The sequence below is a fragment of the Amblyraja radiata genome, chromosome 47, assembly GCF_010909765.2.
Source record: "Amblyraja radiata isolate CabotCenter1 chromosome 47, sAmbRad1.1.pri, whole genome shotgun sequence".
Classification (NCBI taxonomy): domain Eukaryota; kingdom Metazoa; phylum Chordata; class Chondrichthyes; order Rajiformes; family Rajidae; genus Amblyraja; species Amblyraja radiata.
The window spans coordinates 7,718,276-7,726,629 of NC_046002.1; positions in this window are offsets into that span (position 1 = coordinate 7,718,276).

Consider the following 8,354-nt stretch of genomic DNA (forward strand, 5'->3'; position numbering starts at 1 on the left):
ATTTACAGCGCAAAAATGGACAATTTCAGCGGGTTTTAACGGGCCCGCTACGCTGGAAACAATGGTAAGTGCCTACCTGCAGTTCATCGCGTGTAATCCATTTGGAGTAGTGTAGTAACAGTACGGGTCATGGGTCGTGACCCGACTGTCGTGAAGTAGTCGGTGGGGGCGCAGCAAGCCGGCGCCCTGTCAGCAGCGTGTCCGTTTTTCCAACTTTTTTTTTTCTTTTAGTATGTTTTAAAATATGTTTTTTTTGTGTTTTTTTGTGTGTCTTGTGTGGGGGGTGGTGTGGGGCGGTGAGCGGGAAACCGTTTTGGTCGCCTCCTCCATGGAGAGGCGACTTTTTCCAGGTCGCCTCCCCCGTGGCCTAACAACGAGGATCGGGCGGCCTTTCCCGGAGACGCGCCCGGGGCTTCAGCGGCGGGCGCGGCGCGGATTCTCGGCTTGGAGCGGGCGAGCCCTCGCTGGGGCTAGCCAGAGGGGAGCGCTCCGTTTCGCTGGCCCGCGGCAGCCGGCAGCCTGAAGCCGCGGTCTGCAGAGCTCCAGCTGGCGCGGCTACCGCAGCCCGGGATCCCTCGTGGGGGACCCGGGAGAAGAAGGAGCTTCCACCGCTGGCCCGCGGCTAACTTCTACCGCGGACCCGGACATACCATCACCCCTGTAGGGGAGCTTCGACCGCCGGCCCTGTGGTCTGCGGTGCTTCTGGCTGCGGCGGGAACTTTAAATCTTCGACCGCCGGCCTGCGGCCTACACCAACCTAAAGCCGCGGTCTCCGGTGGGGAAGAGCCGATCCTGGACTGACTCTGGACTCTGGTCCCAACCACGGGGGGAAATGGAGGAGGACTGGCCAAATTTTGTGCCTTCCACCACAGTGATGAATGCTGTGGTGGATGTTTGTGTTAAATTTTTATTGTGTATTGTGTGTTCTTTATCATTGTATCGCTGCTGACAAATTCATTTCACTTGCACTTTATGTGCAATGTGACGAATAAAACTGATTGTATAGGGAGGTTTCACGGCAGTTGGGTCACGACCCATGACCCGTACTGTTGCTACGCTACTCCAAATGGAGTACACGCGATGAACTGCAGGTAGGCACTTACCATTGTTTCCAGCGTAGCGGGCCCGTTAAAACCCACTGAAATTGTCAATTTTTGCGCTGTAAATAATGATGGAAATCGGGATAAGCGTGCGAGACATTTAGCCTACTTCAGAATTCCAAAAGTGAGGAGAAATGACGGCAGATAGAAGCGAAAGCTGAAGGGACAACAACAACCAGAGTGCTTGGCGAACATTGGCCGTTTGCACACTGCATTTCATCAAGTAAGGTGTTTTTTCTTGATTCCTTTGGCATCTAAAAAGTTTCAGAAGTGATAAATCTGGCTGTAATTTTTTTAAATCGGTCATGGTTCCCGTGGGTTTTTACATACAAAATGAAAACGCATCTGAAGAAAAATTTACAGCCAGATTTATCACTTCTGAGAATGTTTAGATACCAAAGGAATCAAGAAAAACCACAAATAATGCCTTACTTGATGAAATGCAGTGAGCAAACGCGATAATTCCCAATATTTTCAATTCCGATATCTGCACGGACAATGTTTACCAAGCACTTTAGCTGTTGTTGTCCCTTCAGCTCTCGCTTCTCTATACCTTCATTTCGCTTCACGTTTGGAATTCTAAAGTTGGGTACATATCTCTCACACTTACCCCGACTCCCACAATTTATTTCAGCGCAAAAATTCAACATTTTGGCGGTTTTTAACAGGTAGGAAAGTACGCGTTTCTAGCATTAATAACATATACCGGAAGTGACGGATGTCTTCCAGTTGGATTTAGCGGCTCCATGCGTCGAGCCCTATGACCCAGTGACCTTACGTGCAACCCCCCTATACTTCACCCTCGTTAGATCTCATTTGGACTGCACAGTTGCAGCATGGGACCCATACACAAATAAAAACATTTCTTCCATCCAACGTGTCCAAAGACAGGCAGCTCGATTTGTTACTAACACCTATGAGAGAGAAGCGAGTGTCACCAAACTTCTGAATTCTCTGGGGTGGAACCCTCTCCAAGACAGACACATGTGAAGCTCACCGTTTGACCTGTTTTTACATGTTAAATGTTCAGCTCGACATAGATTACAAGACCTACACCAAACCCAAACCAATTACGAGCAGACGAGGGCATTCGATGCAATTTGTGATCCCAGCTACAAAGACAGATGTGTTGGTACAGCAATTCGTTCTTCCCCCGCACAATTAAAGCATGGAATAATCTTCACCCTACTATAGTTACCCAACCAGATGCAACTAAATTTAAAGTAGCTCTTTCTTCCCAATAACCCTTTCTGGCTTAAGTCCTCTCTTCACCACCTCCAGTTTAAATTCCATTTGGAATATTTTGGAGGACCAAGAAACCAAGAACCAAGGCAGCCATTGTTGACGTTTGATTTCTTTGTGCCCGCAGGTTGGTATACCCCGCCCAAGGAGGATGGTTAACCCGGCCGGCTGCCCTGTGTGTGCTTCAGGACCAATTAACCTGCACCAGTTGGGAAAAAAACAACAACTACATTTTATCAGTAGCTGCCTCTTCCCCTGTGAGACGGATGGGCTTCAATCGGACTCTTGGATCATATACTCACTATAAAATAAAAACCTGTATATACAAGTATACATCTGTACACTCACGGACAAATACTGCAAACTCCTTGTCTGTTGCCAGACCCTGTTTTCGGCGTCCTGCTCCTGCAGACTCTCAAATCCACTTCATGTAAACTGGATTTTGTAAACTGCGGCTGTCACACTACTCAACAATGTACCTCGGTGACTGCCAATCACCCCCCCACCCCGGACACTCCTCCCACAGGAAAAACACTATGTCTGTATACATGTAAATAGATTTATTTATTGAATTCATATTCTATGTCGCTCTTCCAGGGAGATGCTAACTGCATTTCGTTGTCTCTGTATTGTACACTGACAATGACAATTAAAGTTGAATCTGAATCGGATTTTGAATAGATTCGGATCAATTTTACATCTAGTTTTTGTTTCATTTTTGCCCCTGTTCCCCCATACCCACTTCCCTCTCACTAGGCATCAATGTGGACCTTTAATGTATTTTTTCTTCTTCACACGCACCTTTTTTCTCTTTTTGTTGTTGTTGTTGTTTAAAATGTATGCTGGTTTTGTGAAGATGTGTATCTTTCTGAAACAATAATTACAGTTTATTAATGGCTGCAGCTTTTTGTTTTCCTGCCTGACCCTGGGGGCTCCTTCCCTGGTGTGGGAATTCCATTTGGAATATTTTGGAGGACCAAGAAACCAAGAGGGGTTGGACAGGCTAGATGCAGGAAGATTGTTCCCGATGTTGGGGAAGTCCAGAACAAGGGGTCACAGTTTAAGGATAAGGGGGAAGTCTTTTAGGACCGAGATGAGAAAATCATTTTTTTACACAGAGAGTGGTGAATCGGTGGAATTCACTGCCACAGATTGTAGTTGAGGCCACAGTTCATTGGCTATATTTAAGAGGGAGTTAGATGTGGCCCTTGTGGCTAAAGGGATCAGGGGGTATGGAGAGAAGGCAGGTACAGGATACTGAGTTGGATGATCAGCCATGATCATATTGAATGGCGGTGCTGGCTCGAAGGGCCGAATGGCCTCTACTCATGTACCTATTTTCTATGTAATCCCGCTTGGAGTGCATACTGTCGTTGTGTCCTTGGGCAAGACACTTCACCCACCTTTGCCTGTGTGTGAATGTGTGTGAGTGATTGGTGGTGGTCGGAGGGGCCGTAGGCGCAGATTGGCAGCCACGCTTCCGTCAGCCTGCCCCAGGGCAGCTGTGGCTACAGAAGTAGCTCACCACCACCGAGTGTGACTGAGGAGTGTATGAATAATGCGATGTAAAGCGCCTTGAGTATTCTAGAAAGGCGCTATATAAATCCCATCCATTATTATTATTTATGTTTCTATGTAACCGTTTGTACCATCGCCCGATGGGGGTATCGCCTCAGTGCAGAGGGAGAAGAGGAGGGAAGAGACTGCAGCCCTAAGATTTTTGCCTCCACCACAGTGAGGAGGTGCTTGGAGTGGGGACTGGACATGGGGTGGGGACTGGACATTGTGCCTTCCTCCACAGTGCTATCCACTGTGGGGGGATGATTTTTTTTTGTCTAATTGTAGTCCTGTAGGTCTGTGTCCAAGATGGCTGCCGTGAAGAGAGAGTGGACGCTGGCGCGCTTTGGCTGCCGCTGCTCCCTCTTCACACTGTGTTTTTGATTTTCTGTTTTTGGATTGAATTCTGTTTTTAATTTGTGTCTCTGTGATGTCTTTATTACTTGTTATATTCCGATTATATGTTATTCCGATTACTATGTAAGGTGTCCTTGAGATGTCTGAAAGGCGCCCATTAAATAAAATTTATTATTATTATTATTATTGGAGGACTCACTGTGATGGATGTTAATTTGTGTTTATTATTGTTTATTATTGTATTATTGTATGTATGACTGCAGGCACGAAATTTCGTTCAGACCGTAAGGTCTGAATGACAATAAAGGTATTTCTAATTCTAATTCAGTGAAGAAAACGAATGGTATGTTAGCTTTCATAGCAAAAGGATTTGAGTATAGGAGCAGGGAGGTTCTACTGCAGTTGTACAGGGTCTTGGTGAGACCACACCTGGAGTATTGCGTACAGTTTTGGTCTCCAAATCTGAGGAAGGACATTATTGCCATAGAGGGAGTGCAGAGAAGGTTCACCAGACTGATTCCTGGGATGTCAGGACTGTCTTATGAAGAAAGACTGGATAGACTTGGTTTATACTCTCTAGAATTTAGGAGATTGAGTGGGGATCTTATAGAAACTTACAAAATTCTTAAGGGGTTGGACAGGCTAGATGCAGGAAGATTGCTCCCGATGTTGGGGAAGTCCAGGACAAGGGGTCACAGCTTAAGGATAAGGGGGAAATCCTTTAAAACCGAGATGAGAAGAACTTTTTTCACACAGAGAGTGGTGAATCTCTGGAACTCCCTGCCACAGAGGGTAGTCGAGGCCAGTTCATTGGCTATATTTAAGAGGGAGTTAGATGTGGCCCTTGTGGCTAAGGGGATCAGAGGGTATGGAGAGAAGGCAGGTACGGGATACTGAGTGGATGATCAGCCATGATCATATTGAATGGCGGTGCAGGCTCGAAGGGCCGAATGGCCTCTACTCCTGCACCTAATTTCTATGTTTCTATGTTTCTAATTCTAATTCTAATTCTAATTCTAACTGTGGTTAATATATCTGCAGAGAAAATGTAGAATGCAAAAAAAAAAACCTGTGTTTGATGAAGGGATGGTGACAAAGAGCAGCAGTCACTGTCAGCACCTTGTCTCGCCCAAAGATCTTATAGCAGAGCTCTCCTCTATAATCTTTGGTCTCACCTCTGCCTGAAGTGGTCGTCGATGCACAAAATGGCGGCCGGGCTGCTCTCTCCATCCGCCCCCCTCGCCAACACTGCGGGGCGGAAGTGACCGTCCAGCTGCCCTAAATAACCGATTAACACGCCAAACGTCACCCCCCGACGGCCTGCCGGTTGAATATGTTGCTTCCCTTCCCTCTCACGGCCGCTGAAGGGCGGTCAGAGCGGAGAGAAGAGGGGGGAATGAATTAACCCGGGTCACGTGATAATAAGGGGGCAGAGGGGGGCTTCCGGCCGGGAGCACGTGGTCTGATGGAGGGCGACGGCGGAGGTGAGGACAACATGGCGGCTGCTGGCCTCAACCTGTCTTATTGCCTTCCAGTGGAAGTTACTGTCGCAATGGAGACCTCTCTCCTCTTGTTTAACTGTTTCTTTCCATGGCTGACAAAAGTTGCATTCAACTTCAAACGGGTGTGGACAGTCGTTCATTCATTCATTCAATCAATCAATGTCATTCGACGTTGGGAGTGGACACGTGTAGGTCAGCAAATCTCTTGCAGGTTTAGATCATGCAGCAGGGTGGCCAGATGCCCCATCTAAGCTTGTCCCCATCTAAACTACTCCCATCGAAGCTACTCCCATCTAAACTAGTCCCATCTAAACTAGTTCAATTAAAACTAATCCCATCTAAACTAGTTTAATTTAAACTAGTCCCATCTAAACTAATCCCATTTAAACTAGTCCCATCTAAACTAGTTCAATTAAAACTAATCCCATCTAAACTAGTTTAATTTAAACTAGTCCCACCTAAACTAATCCCATTTAAACTAGTCCCATCTAAACTAGTTCCATTTAAACTAGTCCCATCTAAACTAGTTCCATTTAACCGAGTCCCATCTAAACTAGTTCCATTTAAACTAGTCCCATCTAAACTAGTTCCATTTAACCGAGTCCCATCTAAACTAGTTTAATTTAAACTAGTCCCATCTAAACTAGTTCCATCTAAACTAGTTCCATTTAACCGAGTCCCATCTAAACTAGTTTAATTTAAACTAGTCCCATCTAAACTAGTTCCATTTAAACGAGTCCCATCTAAACTAGTTTAATTTAAACTAGTCCCATCTAAACTAATCCCATTTAAACTAGTTCCATTTAAACTAGTCCCATCTAAACTAGTTCCATTTAAACTAGTCCCATCTAAACTAGTTTAATTTAAACTAGTCCCATCTAAACTAATCCCATTTAAACTAGTTCAATTTAAACTAGTCCCATCTAAACTAGATCCATTTAAACTAGTGCCATCTAAACTAGTTCAATTTAACCAATCCCATCTAAACTAGTCCCATCTAAACTAGTTTAATTTAAACTGGTCCCATCTAAACGAGTCCCATCTAAACTAGTTCAATTTAAACGTCCCATCTAAACTAGTCCAATTTAAACTAATCCCATTTAAACTAGTCCCATTTAAACTAGCCCCATGTAAACTAGTCACATCTAAACTAATCCCATCTAAACTAGTTCAATTTAACCAAGTCCCATCTAAACTAGTTCAGTTTAAACTAGTCCCATCTAAACTAATCCCATTTAAACTAGTCCCATCTAAACTAGTCCCATTTAAACTAGTCCTATCTTAACTACAAACAGCTAACAATGGGCTGTTGAAGGTTTAGATCATACAGCAGGGTGGCCAGAGGCTCAACCATGATGAACAAGATGCCCCATCTAAGCTTGTCCCCATCTAAACTAGTCCCATCAAAGCTACTCCCATCTAAACTAGTCCCATCTAAACTAGTCCTATCTAAACTACAAACAGCTAACAATGGGCTGTTTCCTTTATCATCGTCACTTTTTTGCATATCTTTCATTCATTGTTCTTTATCTTTCCACATCACCGTCTATAAATCTCTCGTTTCCCTTATCCCTAACCAGTCTGAAGAAGGGTCTCGACCTGCGGTGTTTCCACTTTGAAGGAAATTACCCGAAATTCTGGAAATTCTGGTTGTCTTTGGGTAATTTTAGGGAAATTAAATAATTTGGGGAAATTTCCTGGGCCGGTAAGCCTTCCCTAACTACGCACGTGCGACTGCCGCCCGCAACTGTGCACGCGCGGATACCCGCCCCACTTCGCAAGCGTGGGGAGACGAGAAGGGATTTGGGGGAAAAAACTAATTTCCTCTAATCCCCCTCTCCCATCGGTAGAAAATACAGAAGCCTGAAAGCAAGTACGGTCAGATTCAGGAACAGCTTATTTCTCGCCGTTACCAGACTTGAATGGACCTCTCATGTACTAAATGTGTATGAAGGAACTGCAGATGCTGGTTTAAACCGAAGATAGACACAAAAAGCTCGACTTACTCAGCGGGTCAGACAGCATCTCTGGAGAAAAGGAATGGGCGATGTTTCAGGTCTTCCAATGCTATTTCTTTTATTTGGTATCATGTGAATAAATCAAGACTTTATATGTATTTTATGGTATTTTTTATATGCAATGTATCTTTTATGTAATGTTGTCCCTTGTCTGGACCTTGAGTCCGAAATAAAGTCTATTATTAAATTCTCTATCTCACCAAATCTCACTTGATTAGGTTGTAATTCGTTGCACTCTCTTGGGTGTCTGCCATTCTGTATATGACCGCTTGATGAGATGCTCATTCCCGGGTATCTATCATCGAGTCAGTGAGCTCTGAGGGTGGCACAATGGTAGAGTTGCTGCCTTACAGTGCCAGAGACCCAGGTTCGATCCTGACCACGGTGCTGTCTGTACGGAGTTTGTACAGTCTCCGTGTGCTCCGGTTTCCTCCCACTTTCCAAAGATGTGCTGCTTCTGTAAATTGTTCCTAGTGTGTAGGATAGAACTATTGTATGGGTGATTGCTGGTCGGTGTGGGCTGAAGGGCCTGTTTCCATGCTGCATCTTTGAGACTGGGACACTCCATCCATGTCAAC